This window comes from Equus asinus, chromosome X (genome assembly GCF_041296235.1).
Source record: "Equus asinus isolate D_3611 breed Donkey chromosome X, EquAss-T2T_v2, whole genome shotgun sequence".
Lineage (NCBI taxonomy): Eukaryota > Metazoa > Chordata > Mammalia > Perissodactyla > Equidae > Equus > Equus asinus.
Window position 1 is genome coordinate 124,894,444 of NC_091820.1, and position 8,434 is coordinate 124,902,877.

The 8,434-nt window shown below is 44.4% G+C and overlaps 1 long non-coding RNA gene across 1 annotated transcript; it reads left to right on the top strand.

Annotated features, from left to right (window-relative positions):
• Positions 1-3,111: 3,111 nt before the first annotated feature.
• On the top strand, positions 3,112-6,920 carry LOC123282592 (uncharacterized). The gene is made up of 4 exons (XR_006522746.2): positions 3,112-3,367; positions 5,495-5,642; positions 6,379-6,419; positions 6,581-6,920. It is a non-coding gene; the product is annotated as an uncharacterized lncRNA (long non-coding RNA).
• Positions 6,921-8,434: the final 1,514 nt, after the last annotated feature.

Consider the following 8,434-nt stretch of genomic DNA (forward strand, 5'->3'; position numbering starts at 1 on the left):
CGGAAGACTTCTTTTCCCAGAATACACGTGGCTGTACCCAACACAGAAATGTGTGATTCCTCAAAATCTTTTGCTATCAAATTGTACTCCTCTCCTTGTTTAGCAAGTTAGCTAGGAATGGTCCTTAAGACAGTCGTGTGAGCTTTTCTTTTTAAGGCAACTTTATTACCCATACTTGATTGGCCCATAATCCTTAAGCTTCCCCTCCCCATCCTGGCGTGTGTGGAAAAGGCTGGGGAAAAGAAGTGTGAAATCCTACAGGGTCCCCAGGGCTCTGCTCCCTGACCCCAGTGCTCAGAGGCCCCTGGCCTCCCTCATCTTCTCCAATTTCTCAGCTGGCTTCCTGGATTCCCAAGAACCAGTCCTTCTGGCCGCTGAGAGTGGCCACATCCCTACCCTCCAGGCTAGGCAAGGGGCAGCTTTAAAGCTTCTGTGAGTTTGCACTTGAAAAGGAGACCTGGGTTGGCAGCCCTTCCCCTCTGTACAAAGCCTTTCCTCTGGGAGCAGTGACCAAAAGGCCTGGCGGGAAGGTGTCACCTGTGTGGGGGATGGGGGATATCTTTAGGAGAGGATGTGAGAACTGGGAGTTCTAGGGTGACAGGCAGGGGTGAGAGTGTCTTCTGCCTGCCCCACCCCACTTCCTCTTTCCCATTTGTTTTAACAAGTCTTCCTTCTTGACTTACTTTTTGTACATTTTCTGCATTTCTCTTGTCCTGAACTGAGACCCTTCTCCATCCACCTTGCTGTTGTCTTCTCTCTGTGTCGGTATTTCTTAATGTGCCCTGTTCCTTGTCCCAGAACCAAATAAATAATTCTGTGCTTGACAAGCCCACCCATCAGCAGAACCTGCCCTCCCCTTGACCTTGGATCTTTTTGCTGGGTGGCACTATTTTTGGACAAGGAACTCTTTCCCTTCTCACCTTGAACCATCCATATAGGTGCCTCTTTGTGGGTGATGTGAGAGGCCAGCCCTAGAAATTAGCTATCCTTTGCCTGGGGGTGTGGTGCCGCCGAGGAGCAATCTCTGGAAGGACGGAGATTGAGAAGAGAGTGGGACCCCATCAGCAGCTCTTTTGCCTTCTGCAAAGCACAATGGCTTGGTTTAAGCAAAAATGTTCCTGGTAGCAGAAAATGCTTCTAGGGAGGAGCTTGCTTTTGTCCATTCATTCAGTTCAAATGTACTGATCACCTACTCTTATGCCAGGAACCATTCTAAGAGCTGGAGATACAAGTGCTTGGAGAAGAAGACAGACAAAAAGTGCTGTCCTTATGGATCTTACATTCTAGAAACTTCTACTGGACCAGGTATCAGGCCTATGAGTGCTAGTCACAGCCTCATGAGTTATTAGCTATGAGACCTTGGACAAGCTCCTTGTAACAAGTTTCTGAGCCTCAGATTGCTTATCAATCAGAGGGGTTTGAGGTTGAATGGATCAATGGATATGGAGGTGTGCTCTATGAAGAGTATTAAATACCATATAAATATATGGTTTTATTATTGTCTATCCTCATCCCTTCCAGGGCTTTTAGGGAGTAGGTCCTAGCCTTGGGCCTACAAGAAGTGAAGGTACCCAGGGACTATTTCGCTTGGAAGGATTCTGTGAGTGCATGAGAGTGTTAGTAATGAAAGATAAGTAGATGGATAAATACATGACAGGCAGATATAAATATATAATTGTTATACAAGTAATACATGTTCATTGTGGGAAACTTAAAAAATATAGACAAGTTAAAGCAAAAGGATAAAAGTCTCCCAGAGTTATCACCCAGAGACAAGTCTTGTGGTACCTTTCAGACTTATTTCTCCATGCACACATGGACCAGTGTAGAGCATAATCAGAGGGGCCACACAGTCCCTGTGTTTGAGAGTATGTCCTCTGTTGATGAGCATCTTTCTCCTCATGTCATGATTGGAGCAGCATTTCAGAAGATGGGGCCAATTTTTTCCACGGAAGTGTTGTGTTAGTTTCCAATGGTTGCTGTAACACGGTACCACAAACTGGGTAAGTTAAACCAACAGAAATTTCTTCTTTCACACTTCTCGAGGTCAGAAATGTGAGATGAAGGTGTCCACAGGGCCATGCCTCCTCCGAAGGCTCTAGGGAAGAATCCTTTCTTGCCTCTGAGCTTCTGGTGGTTGCCAGCAATCCTTGATGTTCCTTGGCTCATGGCAGCATCACTCTAGTCTCTGCCTCCATCTTCACATTGCCATCTTCCCTCGGTGTGTGTCTGTGTCTATGTTTTCCTCTTCTTATAAGGACACCAGTCATTGGATTCGCACCCACCTTAATTCAGTATGGCCTCATCTTTATTTAACTAACATTTGCAAAGGTTCTCTTTCCAAATAAGAAGACATTCACAGATTCCAGGTGAACAAGAATTTGGGGAGGACGTTATTCAGCTTAGTACAAGTGTCAGTCCCATTGCTTATTTGAACAGCTTCAGATGTGGTTGGTTCTCCCATGGCAGGAGAGAGGTCTCCAAGCATCAGTGACCCTATAACAATAGGGGGCACCAGGGCTTCCTGCTCCTTCCAGTCGGAAAACATCTTGCTGTCAGATTGCCTGATTGGGTTAGATGTTGGATTACATGTAGATGTGCTCTAGTGGGAGCTGTTCTAAGTCCACACTCAGCAAGACGGCACGGCTCACTATGGGACATTGTGAAAGAGGAAAGTTCCCAACTCCATTCACAGGTGGACACCTGCGCCACAACAGCTCTCAAAGGTTGTGGTAATTGTTTCCAACTATTAACCTGTGGGCAAAAGTTAACATGGGTGCAGAGAATGGAGGGGAACATACAGCTAATTTCTAACTACCACTCAGAGACACTCTGGGGACACTCTGGACTTATTTTTACACAGGTGAAACTATGGGAACCTTCTATTTTTGCCATGTGATTTGCACTAACGGTGTATCACAGGAGTCCTTCTAAGCCAGTAAATATGTCTGCACCAAAATGTATTTAACTAGTAATCCTAGCTCTTCCACTCTCCACCCCACTTTGGTCCCTGACATCTTACTATTTAATTGAATCTCTCCACCTCCTTTTGCACCCCCTACCCTGCCAGAAAAAAAATGCTTCCTGTCCCTGGCATTTCCTTAATCATATGCAGACATGGCTGGATGTTCTTTGCTAGGCTGCTGAGTCAGAAGCCTGGACGGGCCAGCTTCAGTCTTAATGAACTGGCTCAGGAAGGAAGTGCTAACAGAGATGGGTGCACTGTGCAGTCAGTAGTGGGAGCTGATGCCGGCTAGAAGAACTGAGCCTTGTGAGAGGCAGTCTGATTCCTGGGAAAGAGCATTGGCTGGAAGTCTGGAGGCCTGGGCTAGTCTCTGCTCTGCCACTAACTTGCTGCATGACCCTGGTAAGTCATCCCCTTTCTCTGAGCCTCAGTTTCCGCATTTATGAAACCATGGGGCTGGCCCCAGGAGAATTGTGGGAGAACTAGAGTTCTCCTGAGCCAGGCCCCCCCCCTAAGAAGACAGTCTCTTGTGAGGATACCTAGGGGATGATTTAGGAGAAGAAGCGCTCATTTCAGAAACAGCCTCAAGGGATTGTCAGGGGCAGACCCCGGGAGGGATCAGAGAGGACTGCTGGAACCTGGGGTCAGAACTGAAGAGGGTAGCTTGGAGAACAGCAGTTGGAAGTTGGAGAGAGACACAGAGAGAGAGAGGAGAGATAGGAGAGAACCCTGAACAAGTCCAGAAGAAGGATTAGGGTAGGGGTAAATTAGAGGGGCCCAGGGAAAGGCTGTGTGGAGGGATTTGGGCATAGGAGCTAGGGCTCAGCCTACTAGAGTCCTAGAGCTCTGGGGAGATGCAGAAGGCAGGTTGATACTGGAGCAAGGGAGGTAAAAAATGGGCTTGAACCACAGAGACAAATCTTACATGTTGAATCTTATCAGGCTGATTTCTGAAGGAAAATGGGAGCCAAAAATGTACCCACTTGTAAACCACTTGACCCCTGAGACCCTTCACCATGGAACAAAGAGGATTTTTATACCGTAGAGTCCATTCTGTGCTCCACCTTAAAGGCCCATTGGAAGAAGCTGGGGTGCCGTGCAGGGCAAGGCTTTGGTCCCAAGCATGCAGCCTTAAGAGGAGAAAGAGCCTTTGGTCTCCAGCTCTGCGTCCTCACACATGCTTTTCTCTGTACGTGGAATGCGTTTTTCCCTCACCCAGCAAACAATCCCCTCAAGGTTCTGATGTTGCCTCTTGCAGGCACCTTCCAGTGCACTGTGGTCAACTCTTTGCTTTTTTTATCTCTTTAACTAGCAGTCCTTTCTTTTTCATTTTGGTTCCACAGACCTATCAGAGAGCCTAGTGCTTGCTAAGTGCTGGGCAAAGATTTGCTGAGGAGATATTGACTACTTGATGTTAGGCACAAGGGCCCTCATGCAGTGCTGCCTTAGGAAACATCAATGGGAGAACCTTTGGGAATTACACAGAAAGATGTCACGGGGCTTGTGTCTTTTTGCTAGACACACAGCAGTAGGTGTTAAAATCACACGAGGGCTGCAGCAGCACCCAAGAGTCCAGTTATGACTAGAAATTTCTTCTAAAATTTCCTTCAAAGCAGGCTGCTCCTGCTGTGTTTAGTTGTGGGGGGGGGGTGGCGGAATCAGGACAGAATCCTGCCTCCAGGACACAACTCTGGAGTCTTTTACCTTAGAGCCAGAGAAAGAGGAATCACTCACTCATTCTCCCTCAGATACTAAACCACTGACTGCCTCAAGGACAACCCTCTCTCCCTTGCCCTCTTTGCAGGCTTTGCCAGAAGGGCAGAGAGACACTGATGAACATTTACCCTGTCTAGTACAGAGCAGAGAGCCTTCCATAATTTTCCCATCTAATCCTCAGGACAAACCTATGAGCAGGAACTATTACTATCCCTGCTTTATAGACAAAGCAACCGAGGACAAAGTGGTTAAATAATTTGCCTAAGATCCTACAACAAGTAGAGTCGACCAGAATGTCTGCTACCAAATCCCGGCTATTTCCATCACCCTAATCTGCCTCTTGGAAGGATTGTTACACGTAAAAGTTATTGCTTAGATTAATGGCATTAGTATTTTGAAGCAATTAAAAAAATTATGTTCTGTGTTTATGGAAGATGTTGGCACCAAAGAGGACATATGGATGGCAAACGAGCACATGCAAAGATGTTCAACATCATTAGCCATCAGGGAAATGCAAATCAAAACCACAATGAGATAGTACTACAGATCTATTAGAATGGCTAAGATAAATAATACTGATGATACCAAGTGCTAACAAGGATAAGGAGCAACTGGAACTCTCAGTAAAAACTAATCTTTGGTAATAGAAGGCAGAATAGTGATTACCATTGTGAGAAGTGGAGGTGCTTGGAAGGACATAATGGGGGCGTTTCAGAGATACCAGTAAAGTTCTACAATCTGGGTGATGACTACAATGGATGTGTTTACTTTATGAAAATTCATTAAGTTTATGATTTGTGTGCTTTTCTGTAGGTAAAGGTTTACTTCAATTAAAAGTTTATCAAGGGACCAGCCCAGTGGTGCAGCGGTTAAGTGCGCACGTTCCGTTTCTCAGCGGCCCAGGGTTTGACAGTTTGGATCCTGGGTGCGGACATGGCACCGCTTGGCATGCCATGCTGTGGTAGGTGTCCCACGTATAAAATAGAGGAAGATGGGCATAGATGTTAGCTCAGGGCCAGTCTTCCTCAGCAAAAAGAGGAGGATTGGCAGTAGTTAGCTCAGGGCTAATCTTCCTAAAAAAAAAAGTTTGTCAAAAAATAAAATGTTACAGAAGTAAAATATGCTCACTGTAAAAATAATGCAAAGAGTAAAGACTGTATAGATCAAAAAGTAAAACTTGCCCCCCGCTACACCCCAGTTCTACTTCCCAGTGGTAGTAACCACTGTTGCCTGTGTTTCTTGTCTAAGCACATAAACAAATATAGCTTTTTTTTCTGACACAAATGGGGAGTGAAGTCATGGTGCCCAGAAGTCAGAAATGAAGATGGGCTTTTGCTGAGAAAATTCACCTTGGGGACCTGGGATGAAGGTAGGCAGCTAAATAGGGATTAAGGATCCTGATCACACTATCAAAACTAATACCTGAAACCAGGCCAACACTCCAAACACCCCTGTCCCCAACCACATTCGTCTATGCTGGATATAATTATCCCCAACCCCCTCCTACCTTACTCCTCCTAAGCCTTTGGAGTGTCAGAGTAAATATAGCCAACAAGAAGACTGTGGCAGAATGAAAGAGGGTGGAAGATTCTGGACTAGAAAAGCCAAAGACAGTAGATGGACAGTGAATGTTGGGATTTGTCAGTGAAGCACCAGAAGTCAGGATACAAAGTTATGACAAGTATCTCTTCTTCTAGGAGCCTTCCTTGATCTTCTTTCTATCTCACCCCCTGGCTGGGTAGGTACTTCTCCTTAATGATCCCACAGAATTTTGTGTTCACCTCTACTGTGGCACTTTTCACATTGTTTTCTAGTTGTCTGCTCATTTATTGGTTGGCTTCTTTAGACTGGGAGCTCCTGAAAAGGTAGGGACTATCATCTTTATCTTTGTATCCCCAGCATCCAGCTCAGCCCTGGCCCACCATAGGCACTCAGTGAATGTTGATTTGAGCAAAAGACACGATTGAAAGAAATGTCTCCTGAAATTGCTTCTTACAAATCTAGCCAACAAGTGCAGCATCCTGGATGGAGGCACCAGAGATGACATCATCTCTGGCTTTCTGCTGCAGACCCACATGGAGAATCCCACATGGTGCAACCAAAATCCTCAAGGCCAGATAGGTCCTTTCATTGGAAGCCCTAAAATGCAATGCCTGGCTTTGAAGAGGGTGTATGACACAAATGATTTACTATGCATTGATCTGACTAATGGAAAATAAACAATAACTTTTAAATTATCATCCTTTGAGTGTGATGTGTTTAGGTCACATGTGATGTGATTGGTCAATGTTAAAAAATATATGTGATTTTTAGCCTTCCAGATCCCACGGTAATGTCTGAAAAGAAACTTTTAAAATTGAATAAGTATAGGGTTATTTGTTGCAGCATTGTTTGATACCATATGACTGGAAACAACCTAAATGTTCATCAATAGGCGACTAGTTAAATAAATTATAGTATTTCATTCATACAATGGAATACTATGCGTTTGTAACAAAAAAAGAATAAAGAAGTACTTTGCTGACATGGAATAACCTCCAAGATATATTGTTAAAGGAAAAAACAAAGATGCAGAATAGCGTCTTTTATACTACTGTGTGTAAAAAAGGGTGAAAGAGAATATCTATGTATTTGCTTGAATACACATAAAGCATCTCTGGAAGATACATAAGAAACTGATGACACTGGATAACAATGGACAACTGGGTGGAAGAGGTGAAAGGAAGACTACATTGTACACTCTTTTGTATCACTTACATTTTTCACCACGCGAATGTATTACTTAGTCAAAAATAAATGTAAAAAAGAACAAAACCACAACAACCATGAGAAACAAGGAAAGGTGACATCAATCTGAAATAAATTTTGAGGGATACCAGGAAGCAAGAAAGTCAATGAATTTGGACTAACAGAGAAATCTGAATTCAAGAATTCAGAGGTAAGAGTGGGTTTTTCCAAGGAGACGCCAATCTCAGAGTTGACAAATGCAAAGAGCAGGGGTAGGCTGAGAGGCATTCATTATGGCAACTCATCAAAGAGCTGCAACGGCAACAGCTGGGAAAAGTGGACCTTTTTCTCCCTCTCTCCCTTCCCCCAGGGCTCTTTGTCAACACCAATATTTGACCTTTGCCCTCAGGCTAAAGTTGCCTGGGGAGGACTCTACAGAGGGTGCAGGGACTTCCACAACAGATAGAAAAAAGAAAACAAAAGGAAAACCAGCATCAGTCAAAAGTGAAACCCTCTAAAGGGCTCCACCCCCAAAGAAAAGCCCTCCTTACTACGTTATCAGTTGTGGGGGTCCCTGGTCTTCCTGCCTCTCCACCCACATAACCTAAAGGGAAGCCTTCCTGTTGACAGGCCCTACCCACTTAAACAGAACCCACAGTCAGCCCTCCCATTCAAGATACAGCTTTGTGGGGGAAACAGATCAATGCAATTTCAGAGGAAATCCATGCCATCTCTCCATAAAAGCTCACATAGTTTTTTACTCACAAATATGACCAGATAACTAAGGGTCGTCAGACATTTGAGGAAAACTAACAATATGAAACAGAAGGACCAAAATAAACAAATGGAACTGACCCCAGAGGAAAGAGAAAGAATTAAAGGAATGGAAGAAAACTTAAAACAAATATATTCCAATTTGTATCACCAGGGAGGCTAGCCAGTGCTATTCTTCCAGGTTAAAATGTTTTGCAACTTCCTTTTCTATCCTCTTTGAAAAACATTTAGTAATTTGACAAAGATTTACTA